The 27,456-nt window shown below is 47.6% G+C and overlaps 1 pseudogene; it reads left to right on the forward strand.

Moving 5' to 3' along the window:
- Positions 1-521: 521 nt before the first annotated feature.
- Positions 522-27,456, forward strand: part of LOC138276133 (zinc finger protein 850-like) — a 170,525-nt pseudogene continuing 143,590 nt past the window's right edge.

Below are 27,456 nucleotides of genomic sequence, written 5' to 3' on the forward strand. Positions count from 1 at the left end.
TATTACAATTGTATTCTTTAATTTTAAATCTCTTTACATTCAACAGGAAAAAAGTCTTGAAGTCACAAAATGATGTTAAATAATGAAGATAATACTTCAACTCTGCAAGGCAACTGTCAGAAATAACAAGGACCAGTCTACAGTGCGGTTGGAAACAGAGGAACCTGAACACAAACTGACAGATCCTGGAAGAAACAGTCAAAGGCTATTCATTGAATGTAAGAGTCTGAGTTGGGCGTCTTTACACCACAGGACTATGAAGTGACTTCTACAAAATTAAGACAAACCACCTCCTGTATAAACCGGTGCCCAACACCAGCTTTGATTTTGGGATCAGTATGATGTGGTTACCACAGTGCTTGGACTAAAGATAAAGAACCATCATTCAGTGCTCTAGGTCTGTTGTAAACTCTTTATGGCCCAACTGCAGCAACAAGAGAATATATTACCTTGTACTGATAAGAAGGAAAAATAATCTTTACCCGCAAGCGTCAAAAATTGTTATCCAGTCAAGAGGCACAATCACTCGAAAAGATGGCGGGCATATGTTGTGTGCGACAGCTGACTTTTAAATTGGAAATCAAATGTCCTAAATACCAGCTCACCCAGGAAATGTGAGAATAATACAAGTGCTTTATCAACCATGTTGGCCCTTCAGGAAACAGAGTCATGGGAAGTGGACAAACATATCACCGACCTAGAGACACTAACCAAGAAAGAAGAATCATACACAGGCAGGGACAACTTTAGCTTGTCATCGCTACAAAAGGACGAACAGCAAACACACAAAGGAGTAAAACTATTCTATTGCACTGAATGTGTGCAAAGCTTTAGTCATTTAGCACTCCTTAAAGAGCACTGGCAAACACACGGAGGAGAAAAGCCATTCACATGCAGTGAATGTGGGAAGCGCTTTACTAAGTTATCACACCTTGAGAGACATTATCAAACACACACTGGGGAAAAACCATACCATTGCAATGAATGTGTGAAGCAATTTAGTCAGTTATCACACCTCCAAAGACATCAGCAAACACATACAGGAGAAAACCTATACCATTGCAGTGAATGTGGAAGTAGTTTTAGCAAATCTTCAAGATTAAGGAATCATCAGGAAACTCACACAGGAGAAAACAAATTCAAGTGCAATGAATGTGCAAAGAGCTTTAGTCGGTTATCAGATCTACAAAGACATCATCAAACACACACTGGGGAAAAACCATTTAATTGCAATGAATGTGTGAAAAGTTTTAGATGGTTATCACACCTCCAAAGACATCAGCAAAGACACACAAGGAAAAACCCATACCATTGCAATGACTGTATGAAGAGCTTTTGTCAGCTATCAGATCTACACAGACATCAGCAAACACACACAGGGGAAAAACCATATGATTGCTATGAATGTGGATGTAGTTTTAGTCGTTACTCAACACTGAGGATACATCAGCGAACACACTCAGGAGAAAGACCATTCAAGTGCAATGTATGTGTGAAGAGTTTTTGTCAATTATCACACCTACAAAGACATCAGCAAACACACACTGGGGAAAAACCATTCAAGTGCAGTAAATGTGTGAAGAGTTTTAGTCAGTTATCAAACCTACAGTGTCATCAGCGAACACACAATGGGGAAAAACCATACCATTGCAGTGAATGTGGGACCAGCTTTAGTCGGTCAACACACCTTGAGAGACATTATCAAACACACACAGGGGAAAAACCATACAGTTGCAATGAATGTTTGAAGCAATTTAGTCAGTTATCATACCTCCAAAGACATCAGCAAACACATACAGGGGAAAAACCTTATTATTGCAATGAATGTGCAAAGAGCTTTAGTCGGTTATCGCTCCTCCAAGTACATCAGCGAACACATACAGGGGAAGAAACATACCAGTGCAAGAAATGTGTGAAAAGCTTTAGTTGGTTATCACACCTGCAAAGGCATCAGCAAACACACACAGGGGAAAAACCATATAATTGCAATGAATGTGTGAAAAGCTTTAGTTGGTTATCACAACTCCAAAGACATCAGCGAATACACACAAAGGAAAAACCATACCACTGCAATGAATGTAAGAAGAGCTTTTGTCAATTATCAGATCTACAAAGACATCATCGAACACACACCGGGGAAAAACCATACCATTGCAATGAATGTGCAAAGACCTTTAGTCAGTTATCAAACCTACAATGTCATCAGCGAACACACACTGGGGAAAAACCATACCATTGTAGTGAATGTGGGATGAGCTTTAGTCGGTCAACACACCTTGAGAGACATTATCAAACACACACAGGGGAAAAACATACAAATGCAGTGAATATATGAAGCAATGTAGTTAGTTATCACACCTCTAAAGACATCAGCAAACACACATGGGAAGATCCATACCATAGAAATGAATGCGCGAAGAGCTTTAGACAATTATCACACCTCCAAGTACACCAGCAAACACATATATTTCTCATATTGAAGGTTTTGTGAACCAATGAGAATCAATCGTCTCAGCGCCTGTGACTAAACAGAGACCACTTCTGATGGATAAGTCTACCTGCAAATTCCGTACCCATAGAATAATACTCAGGCACCAGTCGAGATCCAGACTCTTCAAGGCTAACATATTGCTGGGCGGTCGCCCTGGCTTTGCATCAGCATCGGAGGAGGGATCCAGTGACATCACTGAAGCCATATATTGGGCTCATCCCAGTGCTAAGACATATGTTCCCTTTGTTCTGCATCTTTGGTACGAATCCAGCGATTGCTTTCTCAAAGAATCTTGAGGTTTTCACAGGAATTTTACCACAAGTGCAGTACCATGTCTTCTCCAAAGAGATTGGAGTCAAACACCGTAGGGATTGTGAAGGACAGATGTCCATAACTGATACCCAGTTCATCTGCCTCTGGTGACTCGGTTTGGACCACGACTTCCAGTCTCGTGACTACTGCCAGACCAAACACCCAAATGTCATCAAGAACCATGAGGCGAGGCTCTTCATGGGCAGGCCAAGGGACAAGAGGCACAGCTGATCTAGCTTCCAACCTCGTTACAGGGCACCGTCAACCCACTCTTTTGGGGGAAGAGGAAAAGGCACAAGAAGCATTCCAAAGAGAAGTCATTTCAACGTCCTCCAACTCCCCCAGGGAATTCACCTTGGAACCATAGTTAGTTGCCATTGAAGCAGTTTACCCGTTTCCCAATTGCCCCACTCTAGAGACTACACTGCACCTGACCCAGAACTGTTTCGACCTCCACGGGATCCATCCTTGAACTTCCTGGATCCTTCGGTGCCGGGACCCTTTCTCCTGGCAGTTCTTAACCTGCACCTGTGTTCCAGGCTCCAGGTTCTGACCCGGCAACATTTCTTAATGGCATGTACGGAGTCTTTGCAAGGGCATTGGTGTCATCTGGCATGCCTTCAGGCCCTAAGTGTCATACACTGGCCCTGTGTTTATGCCCTTGGCTCTCACGCCATTTTGCTTCATCCCATCTGGATGAACAGAGACTTGTCCATCCTTTGATCCAGCTCTTAGATACTCCAATCTGCTTCATCCTCCTACATGGCAGCCCCACCACTACTGATCCCTACACCACGCCTGCTTCTGCCACCATTGCTTGAAGTTGCGTCTCTGTACATACCGCACAGGGAAGCACTAAGACTATCGGAGGAAGATACAGAAATGAGATCCATGACCTATTCAGATTCTGACCCTTTGAATTTATACATCTTGGGTAGCAATGGCCAGGGGTAAGAGTTTACTGGCCTGCCTTCTGCAGCAGATTAGACACCTCTCCAGAGATGGAACTGGACATACAGCTGGGCCGCCCGCATCGGAAATTATGTCCTTCTGTTTGGTGGGAAAGATGGCAGCTGAGGTCCTAAAGCTTTAACTTTCTATAATTGCAGTTAAAACTAATGTTTTCACAGAGGCCCTGTTGGTGGAGCCTACTGCAGAGCCGTTACTGCCCTTTAATGATGCCCTACTGGATCAAGTGCTGGCAGCCTGAGAGGAGCCAAACTGCGTCCCAACAGTCAACAAGCTCATGATACACCACTAGCTCTTTGCCACAGGAGTCCCTCCATTTTTTCGCTTCCCATCCCTCACCCTAAAGCTTAGTTATCCAGACATCATTCTTATCTGGACATTCGGCTGGGAGCTTCCAAACAGTTCCCTTAGACAGAGAATTTAAGAGCCTTGATGCCTAGGAAAGAATTATTTTTTCAACAGAAAGCATGGCATTGAAGTTCTTAAATACTGCCTGCGAGCGTGCTACACCCATGCCATATGGGATATGGCTCAGATGGTTGTGCCTCATGTGCCAGAGAAAATGAGGGTGCTCTTCTAAGAGGTGGTCCTGGATGGTCAGAATGCATCATTCCACATAATACAATCTGGACTGGACACTGCTGATTTGTTAGTCTGAGCCGTGGGTACTTCTATCTCCATCCATATGCGCACCTGGCTACACACTTCTGCCTTCTCTCCTAATGTCCAGGCCAGCCTCATGACCTCCAGTTTGACAGGACATGCCTTGTCGGATTTAGCATTAGAGAAGTTCAAAGCCAGCAATGCTACAACCCACTCCTTGATACTTCAACTGCCACCTCCTATGACAGATTATCACCCATTTCACCATTTTCCTGGCGTGTTGAAGGAATTGTCCTTTAACCAACATCAGACTTACCTTCTCCAATCCCATCAGTAGCAAAATCCGCTGATCAAAGTGTATAGAGGCAGAGCCAGAGAAAAATACGGTGGATCCATCAAGCAAGCCTCCTCCTCTTCCTTCCTCTCCTCCCCTTCACCAGCAGGAAAGCAGGTCTAGTTCACTTTTTCTCACCCACTTGAGGCCCGGGGTTGGGGGGTATCGTTCTTTCTCCTGGCCTGGAAGGCTGTTACTTTAGACCAGTGGGTCCTCCAAATCGTAGAAAGAGGCTACACCCTTTCATTCCTACAGACCCCAACCCCGTCCACCCCTGCCTTCACTCCTCTCCCGGGTCTGGATATATCTTCCTGTTCTCAGCAAGAGGTGGCAGTACTCATACACAAAGGAGCTGTGGTGCAAGTAGAGTTGGAACACGGCCAGCTTATTTGTTTCCTAGAAGGACAACTTTCTGCGTCTGAGCCTGGACCTCAGAGAATTTAGCTTCTTCCTCAAAAAGCAAAAGTTCAAGAGTCAGACCTTAGCTCAGGTGTTACTGGCATTGGGAGCTGGAGTTTGGATGGTGTCACTTGACCTGCAGGATGCTCACTTTCACATCTGATATTGTGGTCCATCTATGTTTTGTAGTAGCTTCATCCACTACCAGTTTGTAGTGTTCCCGTTTAGGTTAACATCATCACCTCAAGTTTTCACAAAGAAGATGACAGTGATTGCAGCCCATCTACGAATGTCGGGCACACCAATATTTCCATACATGTTTGACTGGCTAATTAAAGTTGGATCGCTGGAGGCAGTATCTCGCTATGTACAGTCAAGAGTAGCCATGCTGTTCGACCTGGGTTTCTTAATTAACAATCCAAAATCCCACCGGAAGCACCCCCAATGACTCCAGTTTATTGAGTCAGTACAGGAAACCACTATTCTCCACACCTTTCATCCACCTTAGAGAATTGCCAACATTCAGAAATTGGTTCCCTCCTTCCAACACAGTGCACGATTCCCAGTTCTGAAGGTCCTATGACTCCTAGGTCTGATGGGTTCCTGCATTCTCCTAGTCCTGCATGCACTTTGGCACATGAAGAGCCTAATGGGGTGCCTCTGCAGGCAGTGGCTACAGTACGGGGGAAACCTGTTGGACTGTTACATAATCTCCCCCAGTGTTTCAGCAGAAGTGGTTTAGTGGGGGAACAAGATGAACCTGAGTTGCAGGATGTCTTTTGCTCCCCCTTTAGCTGTGGCTACAGTAGTAATGTATGCTCCCACCTCAGGGTGGGGAGCTTGCCTAGAAGATCTGGAGATCAGAGGCCCGTGGTCTCTGGAAGAACAGGTTCTCCAGTTGAAATAGCAGGCAATTTGGCTGGTGCTCAAGGCCTTCCTCCCCTACATCCAAGGTCGATCCTTATGTCAATAAGTAAGAGGGGGGAGGGTCTCAGCTCCTTTGTCTACAAGAATTGGGACTTGGACACACTGCCAAGGGATTTGGCTTACCACCAGTCATGTAGCGGGGTCTCTGAATGTCAGAGCCAACAGCGTCAGGTGGCGTTATCTTACTGATCATAAGTGGTGTATTCTACTGGAGGTAGTCCAGGACATCTTCACCAGTGGGATACTCCTCAGGTGAACATTTTTGCCTCTTCAGAAAATGTACATCAGCAGTTCTGTGTCCTCCAGTGTCCATTATTGGGTGCCTTGGGGGGACATTTCCCTTGATTCCTTGGGTTCCGTGGAAGATACTCCAAGACCGGTCCCAAGTCATTCTCATCAACCTGGATTGGCCAAGGGTAGTGTGGTATGCAGACGTTCAGCATTTCTTCATATGTCCTCTTCTCAAGCAGCCATGCAGACTAGACCTTCTCTCTCACTGGTGATGTGAGTACCTTGAAGTATCCAGATCCAAAGTGGCACCTGAGATTCTTCTACAGGTGAGGAACGTGCAAGGAGATAAGAGTGTCCACCAGAAAACTAGCACAGTTAAGTAACTAGTTTTTTCCTAGTCATATGGTTACCTATCTGCATGGCATGGCGGGGGTTCACTGAGGATTGACTTCTCCAAACGGGCTGGTGGCAGTGGGGATGTTTGAATAATGTAAATGGTTAATTGACTGACAAGAAATCTGTCCCTAGCTTTCAGTGCAGATGTGCAGAATAAGGAGGTGCACAATCACTCCGACTCTGAGGCGACAGATAACAGGAAAACTGTTGACAGATAACAGGAAAACAGGAGTGCTATTGGCCATGCTGCTCTTGTCAATGTAATGTTGCTCTTAAAATGAAACAGATTTTAAATGTGCTAATGTGAGGAGCTTTAAATATGTAATAACCTTTCTCCTATCATCAGTGTTCTGTAATAATTGGCCAAAAGTATTAAACATGCTGAAACTAGAGAGGAATTGTCTATGTATGTGAGGCTTAGGTCATAAATTGACGTCATTAGACTAACAATTTATGTCATCCATAGGTTGGAAGAAGCAGCTGGTACATTCTTCTGCAGGTTTAATTTAACCATTGGCCTTTTAACTATGGATTGCTTGGAGTTACATTTTAGACATTAGATGTATGTTGTACTTTTGGTGCAGCAGTTCATTGTTTCCCTACTACTGTTTATGAATTGATTGGCTAATGTTAATATGCATTTTTGTCATTGATGTATTCTTCTGTACTACTGATGTAACAATTTCATGGAATATACATTAACGTACGCTCATTCGAAAATACATTTTGAATGATTCATTCAGTCACATTCTGTCAACTCTTCGGTGATTTTCTTATTTATGAATAGAGAATACTTGAAATCAAAGTCTAGGGTCTTCCCCATCAGTATGGCTAACTCATGGTCAGTCAGGCCCAAATCATGAGCCCCTAAGACCAACAGTCCGGGCATGGGAAATGTTCCTGAATTTGGGGGTGCAATTGGCACGGGCCTGGAAATCCCAAAACACCACCACAAGACTCCTGAAGCTGAATCCCCTCCCGGTCTCAGGTTCAGCCTAACAACATGGCCACTGCTGCCATAGCTCCAGTGGTTCTACGGCCTGTGGAGAGGGCCAATGGGATATCTTTGCTCGTGGGCATTGACGTTTCAAAATCATTCACTGGCTGAAATATTTGTGGGCCTCAAAGTTTAGGGTCACTCACATATATAAATAGGTCATAAACATAAAGTAATACCGTATGTTTCACTCTGGTTGCTCACTTAAAGCATAACTCAGGGGTTCTCATTTTACAAATTCTAACCAATAGTTCTCTTGCACGAGCGAAAAGAAGGGGGGCAATTGGCAGCCCTGCCTGGTACCCTTGTAAATAGAAATGAGTTTGGGCAAGCGATGTCCTATATGTATCCTCGTCACATGTTCTGCATGAAAGAATTTAACATATTTCAAGCAAGACAAAGAAGTAACCCCAATTCAGATTGTCAAATTGGCTTTCCAAAATCAGTTAAAAGTAGAGTGGTGGGAACCAGAAAGTGCCCCTCTAGGGCCAGGGCATTATCAGGCTGTCTGATGTTATGCGTTTAAATGTGGTGGTGCATAAAACCATTCTGGTCTCTGTGTATTAGTGTTACAACTGTTTCTATTCTATTCATCAGAATTTGTATTTTCATATTTAGCTAGGAGACCGCTCTGTAGGAGTTGCATGGAGACTTCTTTTAATATACCTTTTATGATCTACTCTAACATCAGGGATTAAAATGCCCTCCATTTGTCCTCTTTGTATAGTGTCAGTAGGTGTGCCTTGTGCAGGAATTTACTAGCTATAGAGAATTCGACTGGTAGCTCATTTCAGCTGAACAGTTTCACCACCTGCAACTGTTAATCCCTTCTGTGATTTTTTCAGTGGAAACTTCAGAGTTAAGGGTCTGTGTCTTTTGAGTCATGGGCAATGAAACCTCAATCCACTTTGGCCTCAGTCCCAGATTCAGAGATGTCAAGCTGTCTATGAAAACAAGCAAGTTCCACTTTCTAAAAGTGGCATTTTCAGAATTGTCACTTAAAATCCAACTTTACCATTAAAGAGGATTTTAAATTACAATTCCTTAGTGACCAGACATGATATTGCTACCTGTTCACAAGCAAAGATTATCACTTATTAAATGTAATAAGGTAACCCAATGTTATCCAATGGGAGAAGTAGGCCTTGGAGTAGTAAAAAACGTATTTAAATTGTTTTCGCTACCAAGATATGTAAAACGTAAAAGTACATGTCCAACTTTTTAAATACACTGTACGCTGCTCTAAGGGCTGTTAATGGCCTACCTCAGGGGTGAGATGTATGTATAAGAAAGGAAGGATTAGGCCTGGCAAAGGAGTTATTTTGCCAAGTCAAATTGGCAGTTTTAAACTTTACACAGGCTGCAGTAGCAAGCAGGAGACATATTTGACAGGGCCACTTCAGTGGGTGGCACAGTGAGAGCTGCAGGACCACTAGTAGTATTTTATTTAAAGACTATGAGTACACATAGCACCGCCTCACTAGGGACTTATAAGTAAATTAAATGTGGCAATTGACTGTAAGCCAATTTTATCATTTTAAGGGGAGTGAGCACTCTAGCAGTGGTTAGCAGCAATAAACTGCACCGAGTCCTGTGGCAACAAAAACAAATTCCAGCAGAGCAAAGGGGAAAAAATGTGATTGAAGAACACCCTGATGCTGACAGGTTTATCAGTTTAGTAATACTACAATAGTACTGCTGAAGTACTACAAAATGCAGTTTTCAAACTTAAGAGTGTAAATCTCCATCTACATCTGTCTCGTCGTTCCTGCGGGGTGATCCTCACACATGCAAGTTTACTACTTGGTAGTAAATGTATGAAGGACTGTAGCAGAAGCATTATTACTACTAAATGCAGTTCATACATAAACTTCCATCTCTCCTATCTTTTCTGTGGGGAGATCCTCACACATACAAGTTTACTACTTGGTAGTAAATGTAGGAGAGACCAGGAGAGAGTCTACAAAATGAGGCATACTTACTACTAAGCCGGAGATGTTTAAGGAGGAGCAAAGAGGGGTTTAGAGAGAGTCGGCCTGCACTCACCCACAAAAAATGTAAGCCTGTTACTATTCACAAACTGCACTTCTAAAGTTACTGCAGCCAAAAGGAACCCAAAACATTAGTAAGTTACTCCATTGTAGAGCTGGTGTAAGTCCAATCCCCACATGGCCAGCAGCTAACACAGCAACAATCTGGAAAATAAGGGCCACATGTACAAAGCCATTTAGCATTTCTTAACAGTCCGAGCTGCTATTTTGGGCCGTTAAGAAATGCTAAATGGGCTTTTTAGATGTACAAAGCCCTTTAGGGAATCTCAAATTGCAATTTCTACTCTATAGAAGCCGCAATTTGTGATCCTCAGAATAGGAATTCGCGAATAGGGATCACCTATTTGCGATTCCTCTTCAGATGTACAAAGTATTTCCTAAGAGCGAATTTGGCATTAAGGAAATGCAATTACCATCGACTTCTAGTCAATGATAACCATATGCAATTTAACAAAAAGTATCCAAAAACGTGTTTTTTTTAAGTGCAACAGAGCACACATGCCCCCTAGGACAGATGTGTGCTCTATATGTGCACCACAAATTTTGGTGTGCATTTTGGGAGTCTTTTGCTCAAAGCCATCCTTGGTTTTGCATTTTCCAAATAGCGCTATTTGGAAAAAGCAAAACCGGGCTATTGTCACAAATGGCATGGGATTATCTAATTGCCGTTTCCTAATAGCAATTCCCACTTTGTATTAGGAAATGAGTATTTTAATACATTGCAATTTGCATTTCTTAAATAGTGATTTCTATTGAGGCCTCTGTTTAGAAAATGCAAAATTGCATTTACGTTTTGCCCTGATAGAGGTAGTAAATTAAAACCCATTAGGATATTTATATTAAATTAATAGAATTATTAAAAATAGTTACAAATATAAATAAATATCATTTAATAAACAGAAACCTAAAAATGAAACTGTTATTACTAAAGTATAAAACATTTTAAGAACCTTTTTAGAGTGTAAAAAATAATGTAACACCCAATGTAAATAAATTGTAATAAAATTACTTTTAATTAATTCTATATATCACTTTTAATAATTATGAATGCATAATAAAAATAGGTTTTACTGTAGTCGAAAAAAAAATCTTCTTTAATTTAAACTGTTCCAAAATAAATGTTATTTAATTGAATATATTTAAACTAATGACAGATTTTATTTAAAATTAAATTAATAGTGCTGTGACTTTTTTTTTCTTTCATTCTATATTCTCCCTGCTTCCTCCAGGAACCCCTCGCAACACAGATTATTCTGCTACATCGATCTTTGTCTTCTGCTCCCACTGGGAAATGTTTGAAAAACAAAGTAACTTTTGCCACTGTAGTTTGGAGTTCTTTAACAGTGTTCTTCAACTCCGAAATTCTTTACTCTGCTCTGGAGACTCTCTCCTACCTTACAGAGGCCCTGCCTCAGCACTGCAAATTCATACCCAACTAACCCATTTTGGTGTAGGCCTGTTCTTGATTCTTGTATAGTCTGCAAGAATAAGGCCATCATTGCAAGCTTGGTGGTCCTGTGACCACCATATTGGCTGTTGCGGGCTGACCACCAAAGGTCTTGGGAGCGGACCACTGTATTACGAGTTTGGTGGTCGTACCAACAGAAGACCGCCAGCGGTCTGTCAGCACTGCGAGCCAGCACAGACCGGCACGGTCACAGTGAAGCACAAACAGGCCGGCCCGAACAGTGTTTACTCATCACAAGGTTGCACACCGCCAATTTGACCGTGGCGGTCCTGCCACCAAATATCAGGAGGTGGAAACGAACAGTATAAAGGGAGACACTCACCTGCAGGGAGCATTACATGTCTGAAGCCGCTATGGAGCCATTCCTAAACATTGTTCCGCTGCTTCTGGTCACCGAAAGACAACAAAATCAATGCTGCCATGGACAGCAACCGTAAGTAACCGCACCTACCTGTATCATTAATTTGTGTATAATAATTTGTATCATCAGCAAACGCATCGAAAGGGGTTATACAATGGGCAGCAGCTACACTTTTCATACAACACACACTCGCAAACATACATCAACATAGACACGTACACACTCACAGTACACACACACTTTGGTCTGCACACTCACAGTGCACTGCAACAATACACAAATACACATGGGCACACAGCTTAGGCACATGGAAGGCCACAAAACATTGTCACACACAGCAACAACAACACACTTACAACACATATACAAATACAAATCACATATTCACATTCAACACTGCCCAGGGACTGTCCACACATACAACACACATTTATATCGATGTGGCATGGAACATATACAACATCACCAGTACACAACCTAGGCAATGGACACACACATCACATTGCAATGGAAGCACAATGGCATACACAATAGAATACACAATAGACAGAGAGAGACAATTAGATAAAGAGCACCACACCAACAATACCTGTACAGTTGGAATGAGAGCATCAGGAGCATTTGGGGAAGGAGGCTGCACTGGGACACATATCATGTTGATCATGCCCCTCAAACAACATGTGCACAGGAAATTACCCTACATGGATCGCAGGGACAAACAGTACAAAAATCACAGGTCATAACCTGCTACACAATAGGGAAAGGCAAGACAGCAAAGCACATACAACTCATACATGGGACATACCTCTACACGAACTAGCTGCAAGAGACACACACCTAAATGGACACATGCACAAGCAAATGCAAACACACAACATAACATAACACACTCCATGTCTGAACTAACAAAACTCAAGCTGACACACATCACATGTATACATAAGCCAGATCAGGGTGACAAATCTAACACCTTACATGCCCACATTGGACAACACGAAAATAAATACTTACCATACCAAACAGTACACAATGCCATCACACCACCATTGCATTTATAAACACATATCTATACACTTAAGGCATACCCTTCTCTTGGGGGACAACAGCACCGCACACAAACTCATGTATTGCAAACAACAGCACATGGAGCAGCAAGCTGGCTCAAACACACACAACTGGAGGCACACAATCAAAGTCATGCAGGAACAACATAAAGCTAAAAAGGAATTGCAGGACAAAGGTGTACCCAAAAATACAACCGGGGGGTTTATTATGAACAATGGAAATGTCCAAAGGCCATTGACCTGTCCAAATTGCACACAACTGATGGTACAGTGTTGTGCCAAAACTTGACTACTAACTGCCATGTAACCTCCACAAGAAGGGGCATCAAGGGGGCAGGCAGGCACCTCAGGGATTATCCTAGGGGAGAAAGTGGTTGTCTGACATGTAAGTGTGTATGTCTTGGGTGTATGTTTATGGGAGGGATGCTTTTTTGTGGTGAGACTGTTGGCTCAGTGAGTTAGGGTGTTTATGTGTCTTGGGATTAGGGTGGGTCGAGGTGCTGGGGGATGCCGTGGTGGGTCGGTGTCTGTTGGGGTGGTGGCTGCAGGTATGGTGGATGTAGGTGATAGGTGTGTCAGTTGTGGTGTCTGCGGGTGTGGTGCTTGGGGTGGATGTCTGAGGGTCTCCTGGGGTGGTGTATGTGGGGAGGATGGGTGTAGTGGCTGTATCTGTTGTGGTGGTGTCTGTAGGTATGCTTGATGATGTGTGTGTGTGTGTGTGTGTAATGCTGAAGATGATGAGGGTGTCAGGGAAAGTTGTGACTGTTGCTGTGTCTGCAGGTGGATGTTGTTTGTGTGCCTGCTGGTGGTGTGACCTGTGGTGCATGTGTTTGTATGCGCTACCTTTATCTGTTAAGGTGGATGCCTGAGTATCTGGTTGTGTGCTTTGCACAGGTAGGGGAAGGGGGGATTTGGACTGGAAGATGGAGGGTGACTGACTGCTGCCAGTGAGGAGGCCAGAGCCTGAAAAGATCACTATAGGCCAGCCATTGCACCATGCATGCCTTCCCGGAATGCATTAGTCTATTGTAGTTGACTTAACAATCCCTGGATGGTATTCACAATGACGGACTGACCCACAGAGATACTTCTCAGGAGGTAAATAGCCTCCTCACTGAGGGTAGCAGGGCAAATAGGAGCTGGGCAGAGGTGCCTGCGGCAAAGGAGGTTCCCTCTTTCTTGGGTGAGCAGGCATGGGCAACTAGGTGGAGAGCAATAGAGAGGGCAATGGGGGTGGCGGACAACGATGGTATTGTGAGTGGTCCCCGATGGGTCCTCTACCACTTGGGAGTGGCCACTGGAGATGAAATCTGGTGATGAGAATGTCCCGGTCTCCCCCGTGGCACTCCCCTCGGCCTCCAGGCCACTGGGTCCCTTTGTGTTGGTGGTGTCTTGACCCAAGGTCCCATGGTCAGATGATTCCCCACTCTGCTGTGCCCTGTCTCCTTCGCCTGCCTGCACTGATGCTGCAAAAAACAAAAAAGAGAAATAGGGTCATAACATGAACATAATAACACTTCAATCACAACTTTGAGTGACAAACAAATACCATCAGGTCAAGTAGACCTCAGCCCATACATGGGCCACAACATAGCCATGCATGCCATTTTAACTTACCAAAGTTAACCACAAAAAAATCAAGATATCAGACTACTACAATTCCATGGATGAAGTCTGACAAACACCACAACCATACAACAACTCGCTGACCTCTTCATCCTCAATGCTGTGCCACATGCAGCAGACCACAGATAACTTGTACTCAACAATAGCATTGTCTTGTAAAGTACCCACCCAAATGTCATACACAAGTTTGTGGACACATCCATTCTGCACCTTTATGCTGTACCAACATTTTGGGATGAACCAAATGTCACCAAGCTATCTCAGATACAAAAGCACACTATCCCTAACAATTGGCAATGGAAATATCCATGTCAAAACTGACACATGTCAAAAATGTACAGATCTACAAGTGACACTTGTCCCAATACAATCAAGGAGATACTATTGATATCACACAGAGAGGCCTTACATGTGTCACTGAAATGAACACCATTGATATCAGGTTCAATATGTCAGAGTAATGTTTCAGTAATGTTTCAAAGATACACACAGCAATGAAGCAGTAAACCACAGGCTAGTTACCACTAATGTCTAAAACCCATGACAATGACATCATGTGAGTGTGTCATTAGTACACATATGTATCTTGAATGTTGTAGAGACACTGAACTTGCAATCACTGATAATGGCACCCAAACCTGTTGTTCAGTGAGGAGCAACATCCCTACCCACATTTTGGACATGCCAAACACGGTTTCTGTATGTGAATGAATGCATGACCACAAACACATTTGATGTTAACATCACTGCAAGTCACTACATGATGCATGACAAGTCAGGGAATAATTCTCAATCGATCCACATGTGCAGTGCACTCTTCAACAAGATGGCACATCAAGGACATAGATGAACACAGAGTAGTCCCACAATCTTGGCCCACCTGTCATATCCCTCATTGCTACTGCTGATCTATATTCCAGATGACTTACTATAATGCATGAAGGTATCTGTCAGAGAATACACAATGCCAACACACTCCCGTCTGTGACACAACATGGACATTAACCCCATTGTAAATGTACCATTACAACAACAGTTTCCCAAGAACATATATCTGAGGGGATACAGACATCGTACCATCAACATAGCTAGGACATGCGTTAATTGCAGATCAAAAATGTTAACTAGGAAGAAAAATGAACATGCTGACATGTAGGCACAAGGAATGTTAGCTACAGCCATGGAACATGATGCATGTCAATGGACATTCCCCACTTACCAAGGGAAAGTATCTTGCTACATCTGCAAACTATTCTCCATGTAAGGCATGTAACATCTATGCACAAACACATCACAGACTTCAGTGAGGCACCAGCATCCTTCATATAATGAGGATAACTTGCTTCTGGGTGGCAGATGTCTACATACACATATGCCCTGACACATGGAAGAGGATAGTGATTACCTTTGTCCAGTGACATGTTAGAGACTTTTCTTCGGTTCAGAAATCACACCCACTACAACTACAAACAGTACAAGATTTTTCACTGTACTCCGCCATTTGTGGTCCCCGCAGAGGAAGTGGTTTGAGTATTCCCCCAAGGTTTGGACTGGGTCCCATGTTCAGAAGGCAAGGTACACCAGTTTGATACACATGACATGTCAACACAAACAACCTCCCATCTTCTATGTGACACATCGCTCATCCCTAATTGTCAGGGGCAGCAGTGAGTACATCACTCAATCAGCTGGCAATGGAACAAGCAGGAATTAGCTGTGTACTCACCTCCTTGTGTCTGCTGTGCTGCCCTCAAGCGTCCATCCATCTCCGGGTAGGCCACCGCCAGAATGCGGGCCATTAGGTGGGTCATGGTCTGACGAGCATCCCGCCCATGTTGGGAGGATAGCCCCAGGTGGGCCTCTGTGATATTCCAGGCCCAGCATCACTGGTCCTCCCATCTTTTGCGACAGTCGTCACTCCGCCAACTGTGGACCCCCAGGGGCGTTAACCTGCATGGATGAAAAAGACAAGTCAAAAAATTATGTCCACAGGTCCCATACAAAATGGCTGAGTCACGTGCATGTCAGTACACAAAGCTAAGAACATTCTGTTTTGCATAAACTGCCTAAGTGTGGCACTTACCAGCCACTGACTACAAACACTTCCCTATCTGCAGATCAACCCTGTTCCGGTCCTCCACTAACTAGGTTGATCAACTGACATATTGTGGGACATGCCCTGGCAGTCTGACAGAGAGTACAAGAACTATGGAACACGTCACAAGTCAGTGGCTTCTGATGCCACTCCGACTGCAGCTCCATGTCCTTAACTTCACAATCTGAAACACATGGGGACAATCTAGCCTATGAGGAGGGAGCATATGGTAAATGTCAGGAAAACTATTGTCAGCATTGTTAAATTCTTCCCTCAGCAAAAACGATTCCCCTTTTCCTTGTACCCACATTGGTTGCAGCGGCGTCCTCACTCCCGGTGGCTCTTACGGAAGCTGTTCTTAGAACTAGCTCTTCAGGTTTAACTGCCACTCAAGATGATGGCTGCAAATCCTTGTGAGGTCAGCGCTCTAGTGTTTCTACCTTAGTCTCGTGCTGAAGCTTCCCTCCAGCTGTTTCTCTCTGGGAGCCCTGCACTTCAACTCTCATCCTGAGGAGAATGAGCAGTGTTCCTGAGGCGCTTCATTTCATAGAGAATTCTTCCAGTTTTGAGTAATTAATTACTTTTTTTGTCACGATGTGCACACTAGCTACTTTTTCCCTTTTGAAGAAGCTGAATTTTTTCCTTCTTCTAACAACTGGCTATCAGTTTTCTGAGGAGAATTTGTTTTGGCCTAACAGAATGAAGTAAGCGAGGAGAGCACGGTGAGATAATAAATATGTTTATTGTAGATAATAAAGTTACAGAAATTACAGTCTCCTAAGCGTGACTGGGCACGGCTGCCGGCTCAACCGTCGAAGCCCGTTTAATGCGCGTCCCATCTACCGCCTAGCAACAGCACAGAAACCTGGTCGCGAGGCCGATACCCTACTCGCGAGCACCAGGTACAACATTGATTTATTTTTTATTTTTACTGTACCATCACCCCCCCAAAAAAAAAAAAAACATACAAATACTAACCACCTAGTATAACGCCTATAAATAACCATTATCGTTGACACAGTCTCCATAGTAATTACACATTGAATTATTGACACAGTTTCCAGGGCAATTTTTGTACTCTATTACTCCTGCGCACAACCGGACCCTCATCACCACTTGCCTTCAAGTCCGACTGTTTCACCAAACCACCCCCACTTTCATTTGGGTCCAATTGCTTCACCAAATCACACCTGCACACACCCCGAGGATCCCATTTCCCTTTCAGTTTGACCACCTTGGATTTGTTCCACCACTTATTGCCCTGAACCCTTACAGCATTGCCCAAAACCAATTCGACCCTAACCGGTTCAGAAAATTTGGCATTGCCTTTCTTAACAAAAGTAGGCAGTTTTACAGCTACCCAATCACCTTCTGCAATAGGCGACTCTTTAGCCCCTTTCTTACAGTAAAAGTATCTCTTTTGTGTAGACTGCTTGTTTTCCACATCCGCCTTGATAAAGTCAGTACGATCTCCCACCAGCATTTGTTCGAAAAACTTGGACATCCACCCTGGTTTGATTTGAGTATAAGGCTTTCTCCCTTTCAAAGCTTCAAAAGGAGATACCCCGTGGTGGAATGAGGAGTTGTTCTGTAAAACCAAAGCATTGTTTGAACCGACGCCTGCACATCACACCCACTCTTCAATGCCCACCTGATACAGTCTCCCAACACACGGTTGAATCTCTCCACCAACCCATTTGTTTGGAGTTGATAAAGTGAACACCTCAAATGTTTAACTGCACCCTGTTTAAAAAATGCTTTGAACTCCTCAGAGACAAATTGAACACCATTATCCGAAATGACTTCCTCCGGAAACCCCTCATTCATCAAGACTTCCCTTAAGAAAGTCACAAGAGCCTTTGCATTTGGCTCCTGTACAAATTTGACATAAGGCCATTTCGAGAAGTATTCAACCACTACGTATGCATAACGTAGCTTGCTATTGAGCGAGTGAGAAGGTCCCACCATATCGACACCCAATTTACGCCAGGGACCTCCAGGACAAGCAATGGGCATAAGGGGTGGTGTCACAGGTTTCAAACTCATGTCGGAGTTAGAACACACAGCACAATTCCTTACTAATTGTTCGATTTCACTGTCCATGCATGGCCACCAAAAGCTGTCTCTTACTCGTCTTTTGGTCACAGTGGCCCCCAAATGACCTTCATGCACCCTCTTCAGTAATAAACTCCTCAACACCACCGGAGGAATGAATTTATCATTCCTCAAGAGAATGCCCTCCTCAATTGTTAGCTCATCTGAAACTTTCCAGAATGGCTGAACCGCGATCGTCAAATCCCTATCATATGGCCAGCCCTCAACTATAAACCTCATTACCGAGCCCAGGTCATTGTCCTCAGCCAACTTCTCCTTCCACTCTGACTCAGAACACACGCACACCTGATCAACCTCAACAGCTGCAATCACACAACATTCATCGTCCACAATTTCCTCGGACTTCGGGCTGATCTGACTGTGAAATCTCGACAGATAATCAGCTCTTACATTCCTTCCCCCGGGTATATGCATGACTTCAAAATAATATTGCATCAACCTCGCTACTAATCTACCAATCCTGGGTGTATCTGTTTTGTCGTTGGTCCCCTTCAAGATTGAAACTAGGGGCTTATGATCTGTTTTCAATACAAAATGCCTCCCCCACACGTAACTCCTAAATTTTTCAATGGCCCAAACACGGGCCAGCAGCTCTTTTTCGATGACCGAATAATGCACTTCTGGTGTTCTTAATACTCTAGATGCAAAACCAATGGTGTTTTCAACACTTTCAATCATTTGAGTCAACACCGCCCTCAGTCCAACATTGCTAGCATCAACCGTTAGACAGCATTGGAATCGTTGATCATACGGTTTCAGCACTTTGGCCTGAGTCAACTGGATTTTAATATCCTCAAACGCTTTTTCACATTCTGAACCCCACTCAAAACTGGTCTTATCTTTCAATAGATTGGACAAGACTCTCACCCGACTAGCATACTCCAGTATAAACCGAGAGTAAAACTCACACATATGTAAAAACGCTTTCACACCAGCCTTGTCGGTGGGCGGGGGAGCTGATTTGATAGCATCAATCAAACCGGGTTTTGGGCTAACCCCCTCCTGACTTATCACATGACCCAAGTACTCAACCGACGACTTCATGAACTGGCACTTTTCTAAGAACGATGCCATGAGCCATGAATTTCTGCCGCCCTTGTCTTAGAATCTTGTTATGCACCTGCTGATCAAGCGTGAATTAGTACATCGCCCTGAAAGACCACCACATTGGAAATCCCCTTTAACAGTGTACACATAGGGGGTCATTCTGACCCTGGCGGTCAGTGTTAAAGCGGCGGCCAACCCGCCCACAGGCTGGCGGTAAAAAAAATGGACTTCTGACCCTGGCGGGAACCGCCAACACAGGCCGCCGCTTTAACACTCCGACCGCCACGGCGGCACAAACAAACAGCGCGGCGGTCACCGCCAACAGCCAGGCGGCAGACAATGTACCGCCCACCCTATCACGACTCACCAATCCGCCACCTTTTCCGGGGCGGGAGCCCCGCCGATAAAAACACGGCGGAAACAGACATTTCAAATGGAAAACGCTCACCTCGACACACTCCACGCAGAATCGGGACAGCATGGAACCGGAACTCCACATCCTCCCAGCCATTGCCTTCCTGCTCTTCTTCCAGGACGACAATGGTGAGTACTGCACCTACGACACAGGGGAGGGGGGAGGAGGAAAGGTTACGGGCACACACATACGCCACACACCCACCCCCACCCTCACCCCCACCGAAATACCTACACACCAATGCAGATTAAAAAGTCAGAGTTACACCCCCAAACCCCCAAAACAAAAATGCAAAGACAAAAGGCAATGATTGTAAAAATAGAACTATATTATAGCAATAATTAAGTATAGCGAACTTAGCAATATATAAAGAATTATTACACATCTAGAACTCTATATATACAAGTAGCAAAACTCCGGCACAGTATTGCAAAGTCCAAATGTCCGTGGGCCAATGTGCAGGAACACATGGGCAAAGCCCACACACAAGATCAAGTCCATTGGAGAGAACACTGCTGGGGCATCACAAAAATAAAATACAGGCACCTCAGGGGGAAGGGAAGGGGGGGACCTCAGCCACATGAGTCCACGAGGCCAGATCCACGAAGGGCCTCCATGCCCACTGTGCCATCCTGGGGGGTGCAAAGCCACAGTCCATCAGGTGGATTACAGAGTCCACTGGTCATGGAGGAGGCATGGTGGGCAGAGTGCCCCGTGAAGCCCTGCCCGACACAGATCCGGGCCTGCCAATGGGCCAGCGGTGCTTGAGATGAGGGCCCAGCGGAGCGGTGCTTGACAGGAGGGCCCAGCGGAGTGGTGCTTGAGATGAGGGCCCAGCAGAGCGGTGCTTGACAGGAGGGCCCAGCGGAGCGGTGCTTGACAGGAGGGCCCAGCGGAGCGGTGCTTGAGATGAGGGCCCAGCGGAGCGGTGCTTGACAGGAGGGGCCCTGTTCAGCGGTGCTCCTCAGGGCGGGGCCCTGTTCAGCGGTGCCTGTCTTGGCGGGGCCCTGTTCAGCGATACTCCTCAAGGCGGGGCCCTGTTCAGCGGTGCTCCTCACGGCGGGGCCCTGTTCAGCGGTACTTCTCACAGCGGCCCATGGTCAGCGGTGCTCCTCACGGTGGGGCCCTGTTCAGCGGTGCTCCTCACGGCGGGGCCCTGTTCAGCGGTGCTTCTCACAGCGGCCCCTGTTCAGCGGTGCTCCTCACGGCGGGGCCCTGTTCAGCGGTGCTTCTCACGGCGGGGCCCTGTTCAGCGGTGCTCCTCACGGCGGGGCCCTGTTCAGCGGTGCTTCTCACAGCGGCCCCTGTTCAGCGGTGCTTCTCACAGCGGCCCCTGGTCAGCGGTGCCTGTCTTGTGTTTCGAGTGAACCACACCTGGCCAATACTTCCCGCTCAGTCAGCATCGGACCTTTCCGTTGCGGGGCCCTCCTGTGATGGAGTCCTGGGGCCCTGGGTCTCCTCCGATACCCCCGGAATGGGGCTGGTGGGGCCCTCATGGCCAGGTCGGCTGCTCCCTGCCTTTTGCGCTTTGCTGCCCTTGCCCTCCTTGGCAGACTCTCCGTGGCCCTTGGCTCCCTTACCCGATGTGGCAGGTGACGGTGCAAGGCTAACCTCCTTGGGGGCAGGCGTATCAGGCCTGTTGCGCCTGCCCTTCAGTTTTTTGCTCCTCTTCCCAGGGGGGGGGGCTGGCTGTGCCTTTGCTGCTGGCCGATGTCCCTGCCCAAGGAAAGGGCGGACTCCAAAAACCAGGCACGACGTTCTTGGGAGTTGCTGGGCTGGTGGTGGCTGAGGTGTTTTTGGAACTCTTACGAGATGGAGGGGGGTGGGTCCGGTGAGGAAAAGAGGTTCACTTTAGAGAGGAATAGTTTTTTAGGAGCAATGGGAATGGTAGCTGGAGTGGGTATGGGAGTGGAGGAAGAGGATGTGGTTGTAGGAGAGTCATGTCTGGTGTCTTTGGGTGCAGGTGCTTGGGCTGGAGGCTGTCGTGAGGTGGATGGCTGTTGGTTGGGTGCCTGCCTGCGTTTGTGTGGTTTGGAAGCGGGGGTGACAGACACACTGGGAGAAGACACAGGGGACGGGTACATGGCAGTGGGGGTGGTGACTGCACGTGTGCGGACTGGTCTGGAGGGTGTGCTGGTGATGGGTGTACTGGCTGATGGTGGTGTGCATGCAGGTGTGAGTGTAGTCGTCACAGGGAGGGAGGAGGGAGACGAGGAGGTGGGGGACACAGAGGAGGTAGTGGCTGTTGGCATGTCTGCATCTGTATGTTGCTTGGGTGAATGCTTGTGTGTTCTGTGGTGCTTATGTCTGGATGAGCTTCCCTTGGGTGTTGAGGTGTGTGCAGGCTGGTCTGTAGGTGTGGATGGGATAGGCAGAGGAACAGGGGAGTGGGACTGGGTGGAGGGAGTTAGAAGAGGGAGGCTGGAGACAGGGACAATCGCTGCCGTCAGTGCTGAGGCCAGAGCGTTGAACGATCGCTGCTGGGCAGCCTGACCCGAATGAAGGCCCTCCAGGTATGCATTGCTTTGATGCACCTCCCTCTCCACACCCTGGATGGCATTCAAAAGGGTAGACTGCCCAACAATGATGGTCCTCAGGAGGTCAATGACCTCCTCACTGAGGGCAGCAGGGGTGACTGGGGCAGGGCCTGAGGTGCCTGGGGCGAAGGAGATGGCCGCCTTCCTGGCAGTGCGGGCACGGGCCGAAGGCCGAGGGGCTGCTGGGAGGGCGGAGCTGGTGCGCTGGGTGGCGGCTGTACCTGTAGTATCGGTGGGCACGGATGTTGCCGCCACCGCAAGGGAGCTCCCATCCGAGGACGTGTCGGTGTCACTGACGTCTGCACAGGTCCCCGTGGTGGAGCCCCCCTCGCCCTCCGTCTCACTGGTCATGTCGGAGTCCGTTGCATGGCCCTCCGGGGCCATGTGAGATGCAGCTCCCTCTTGCGCCGATGCCACTTCTCCTCCGCCTGATGATGCTAATGCACACATTCACAGAAAAACAAAGAAAATGGGGGGGGGTGGAGAAATAAAGACAAGTTGAGTGCATGCATTGGGGACACCGTTGGCGGAGAGGACAGACACAGAAGCCCCCTGCACTACGCTGCGCACTTGGGGTACACTACTCATTCACTGGGACATGCCCTACAAGCCTATGGGCGACAACTGCCCACACAGAATACACAGGTCCATGAATAGCGTTACTAGGCACCCTACAGAGGTGGGGGGCGGGGGCACAGGACCATACCTCACGGAGGGGCCTAGCCTACAGAAATCGCCCTGGCCTAGGGATACCCACAGCCCTCCTCCCCCACCCAGGCACCTCCACTGTGCGCAAATATAGCTGAATGTGCTGGTACTCACGCCCTTGTGTCGGCTGTGATGTCCTCAAGCACCCATCTAAATCGGGGTAGGCCACCGCCAGGATCCGGGACATCAGGGGGGTCAAGGTACGACTGGCACCCCTCCTAGGTTGGGAGGCCATCCCCAGCAGAGCCTCTGCGGTCTTCCTGCTCCCGCGGCGGAAGTCCTCCCACCTCTTGCGGCAGTGGGTGCCCCGTCTGTTGTGGACCCCCAGGGCCCGGACGTCCTTGGCGATGGCACGCCAAATATCGATCTTCTAATGGGCGCTGACCTATGTGACATGTACAGGGGGGGAAAAGAAACATCATCACTTTTCTGCATGCTCCATGTGAGTGGCCCCCCCTCCCCAAACTTGCCATGTGGCACATGCTCTCATCTGTCGTGCCATGCATTCGTAATTCGCTCCCCTCCCCTCCATCGTACATCCACCCCACTCATCACAGGCATTGCCCACTATGCATTGGCCCCCGTGTACTCACCTGTTGGTCTGGAGGACCGTAGAGTAGCACATACTGGGGGAGGACCCCGTCCACGAGCTTCTCCAACTCTTCGGAACTGAAGGCGGGGGCCCTTTCCCCAGTCGCAGCAGCCATTGTCACTTCCAGACCGAGGTCACAGCAGCACTTGCAGTATAGGTCCTCTCCTGTGGATGCTCAGGTCTCGTGTGATTAAGCAGAGAGAAAATGGCAGTCACGCCCGCGGCGGTGCGTACCGCGACCGCCGGCGCACATGGTCATTGGCTCCTGAAACCCATAGGGTTCAATGTTAACCAATGCTGCTTTGCGCCGCGGTCTTCGACCGCCTACCGCCACGGCGTGCCACGCCAGCGCAATGACCTCACTTCACATTGTCACACTTCACAGGTCAGGCAGCCGCCATTTCAAGGGCCCACATGGCTTAATTCCTACTGCGTCACACATGGCTAGGCCTTGCATCGACACTCATACAAGCCATTCAATCCAGAGAGATTCGTGTACTGTGCAGGCTGTGGGAACTTACCTGTGGGTTGATTGACTCTGTGCTCCATGTTGTCCTTCCTAGGCACCGTCCGCTGGGACTTGCGAGGAGACGGAGGAATGTTCCCGTGTACAGACCGCTGGTGGACCTGTCGACAATGGAAGAACGACATGTCATACTCACCTACAGACTCAACAGTGCCACTATACAGGAACTGTGTGCCCAGCTGGAGCCAGACCTGATGTCACCCATCCGCCAACCCACAGGGATTCCGCCTCTAGTGCAGGTGCTGTCAGTACTCCATTTTTTGGCTAGTGGATCATTTCAAACTACAGTGGCCATTTCATCTGGGATGTCTCAGCCTATGTTTTCAAGGGTATTGTCCAGAGTGTTTTCTGCCCTGATGAAATACATGCGGAGCTACATCATTTTCCCTGAGGTGGGTGACTTGCCTACAGTGAAGGGTGATTTCTATGCCCTTGGACACATTCCCAATATCATTGGTGCCATTGATGGTACCCATGTGGCTTTGGTCCCCCCAAAAGACAATGAACAGGTGTACAGGAACCGAAAAAGTTATCATTCGATGAATGTCCAGGTGGTGTGTTTGGCTGACCAGTACATCTCCCATTTAAATGCCAAGTTCCCAGGGTTAGTGCATGATGCGTACGTCATGCGAAATAGCAGCATCCCTTATGTGATGGAACAGCTACAGAGACAGCGTGTGTGGCTAATTGGTGACTCTGGTTACCCCAACCTGCCTTGGCTATTGACCCCAGTGAGGAATCCCAGGACAAGGGCAGAGGAACGGTGCAATGAGGCCCATGGGCGTACTAGGAGGGTGATCGAGCGAACCTTCGGCCTCCTGAAGGCCAGGTTTAGGTGCCTGCATATGACAGGTGGATCCCTAATGTACTCACCAAAGAAGGTGTGTCATATCATCGTGGCCTGCTGCATGCTTCACAACCTGGCTTTGCGACGCCAGGTGCCTTTCCTGCAGGAGGATGGTCCAGATGGTGGTGTTGTGGCCGCTGTGGAGCCTGCGGAGAGTGAAGAGGAGGAAGACGAAGAGGACGACACAGACAACAGGGACAGAGTGATACTGCAGTATTTCCAGTAACACACAGGTAAGAATCTACTCCTGCATTTTATTATATCTGTAACAGTACTGGCTCTCTACTGTCTGACCTTTCACCCCAATGTATGGTAACTTAGTTGTGAATTTGCCTTCCTATGTCAGTGATCTGGTCCCCACGGAGTGCCCTCTGGTTTATTTCCCCATGGACTACCGCTGTGTGACACTGGTATGTTGTCATCACAATGTAATTGGACATTTTTGGTCGGTTATATCGAATACATTTGGTTTAAAAAAATAAATAGCAGACTCCAGATGGTTTTTGTGCAATAATTGTGTTTATTGAAGTGCAAAAATTGGTGTATAGTTCAAAAAGGGTGATGGTGGAGGCATGTCCATGGCAGAGTCCAGACTCTCGTTCTCACAGGTGCATTGTCCATATGCCTGTGGAAGGTGGAGCAGGGGCAGTTCAAGGTTGGACAGGGTGAACAAGTGGGACAGTGGGATGACATCCGGGGGGATCCGTGCATGGCGGGGGTCTTGACATCCTACTCTGTCTTCTTCCTAGATCTCAGGCCTTTCTTGCAGGGTGGTTCTTTTTCTGCAGGGGGTGGGGTCCGGGTGGCCCGTTGCTGTTGTGTCGGGGCCTCCTGACCACTAGCCCCGGCGGAGGTGGTGGGCTGTTCTTCCTCCATGCTAGTGGCAGGGTCCCTTTGGGGGGCCACATGGTCCCGCAATGTGGTGACAATCTGGTTGAGTGCCACCACGATTGTACCCATTGCGGAAATGATGCTGCGCAGTTCTTCCCGGAACCCCATGTACTGGTCCTCCTGCATGGCCTGGATCTCCTGGAACCTGGCCAGGACCGTCGCCATCGTCTCTTGGGAGTGGTGGTACGCTCCCATGATGGTGGTGAGGGCCTCTTGGACAGTGGGTTCCCTAGGCCTGTCCTCCCTCTGTCGCACAGCAGCCCTCCCAGTTCCCCTTTGTTCCTGGGCCTCTGTCCCCTGGACGGTGTGCCCATTACCACTGCCCCCAGGTCCCTGTTGTTGTTGGGGTGGTGGGTTGCCCTGGGTGCCCTGTAGTGGTAGACACACCGCTGCTTGACCTGTCCTGGAGACAGAGGCATGGGCCCGCTGGGTGGGTGCTGTGCTGGGGTTTCCAGAGGGGGGCAGGTCTGCTCTGGCCTGTGGCTGCCTGAGGGGAACCGACTGTCTAGAGGTCCCCGATGGTCCGGGCTGGTCATCAGGTTCTAGGTCGACAGAGCTGCTGTCATCACTGGGGGCCTGTTATGGAGGTGGAATGGACATTTCTGGGCCCTCCTGGCCGGTGTGTTGGCGTTCGGGCCCTGCAGGGGTAAAAGAGTATGGTTATTGCTTCTGTGTGTGGCATGGCGTGCGATTTGTGGGTGCCCTTGTCCCCCAGTGCTGGCATTCCCTTGTGGGAGGAGTTGTGAGGGTGGTTTGGGGGGGGGATGGGTATGTGCAGTGGTCATGCTTAGGTGATGGGTGTCCATGGTTTGTGTTGGCATTCAGGGGTTGGTGTTGGTTTGGGTGGTTTGTGCTGGTGAGACATTAGCAGGGAGGATATGTGCTGAGGGGTTGGGGGTGAGGGTGGGGGTGTGGGTTGGCATGCTGGTGGTTGGGGGGGATGAAGTAGTTGAGATTAGACTTACCAGAGTCCATTCCTCCGCCTACTCCAGCGAGGCCCTCAGGATGCAGGATGTTCAAGACCTCTTGCTCCCATGCTGTGAATTCGGGTGGAGTGGGTGGGGGTCCGCCGCCAGTCTTCTGCACAGCGATGTTGTGTCTTGACACCATCGTCCGCACCTTCCCCCGTAGGTCGTTCCAGCGCTTTCGGATGTCTTCCCGATTTCTGGGATGCTGTCCCACAGCGTTGACCCTGTCGACGATCCTTTGCCATAGCTCCGCCTTCCTGGCTATTGTGGTGTGCTGCACCTGTGTGCCGAAGAGCTGGGGCTCTACCCTAATTATTTCCTCCACCATGACCCTGAGTTCTTGGTCCGAGAACCTGGGGTGTTTTTGGGGTGCCATGGGGTGGTGTGGATGAGGTGTGGGGTGGTGTTTGTGGTGATGAGTGCGGTGGTGTGTGGTGTTTTGTGCGTAGATGTAGTGTGGGGGATGATGTTGGGTTCCTGTGTGTC

The sequence above is a fragment of the Pleurodeles waltl genome, unplaced genomic scaffold (genome assembly GCF_031143425.1).
Source record: "Pleurodeles waltl isolate 20211129_DDA unplaced genomic scaffold, aPleWal1.hap1.20221129 scaffold_37, whole genome shotgun sequence".
In the NCBI taxonomy this organism is placed as follows: Eukaryota; Metazoa; Chordata; class Amphibia; order Caudata; family Salamandridae; genus Pleurodeles; species Pleurodeles waltl.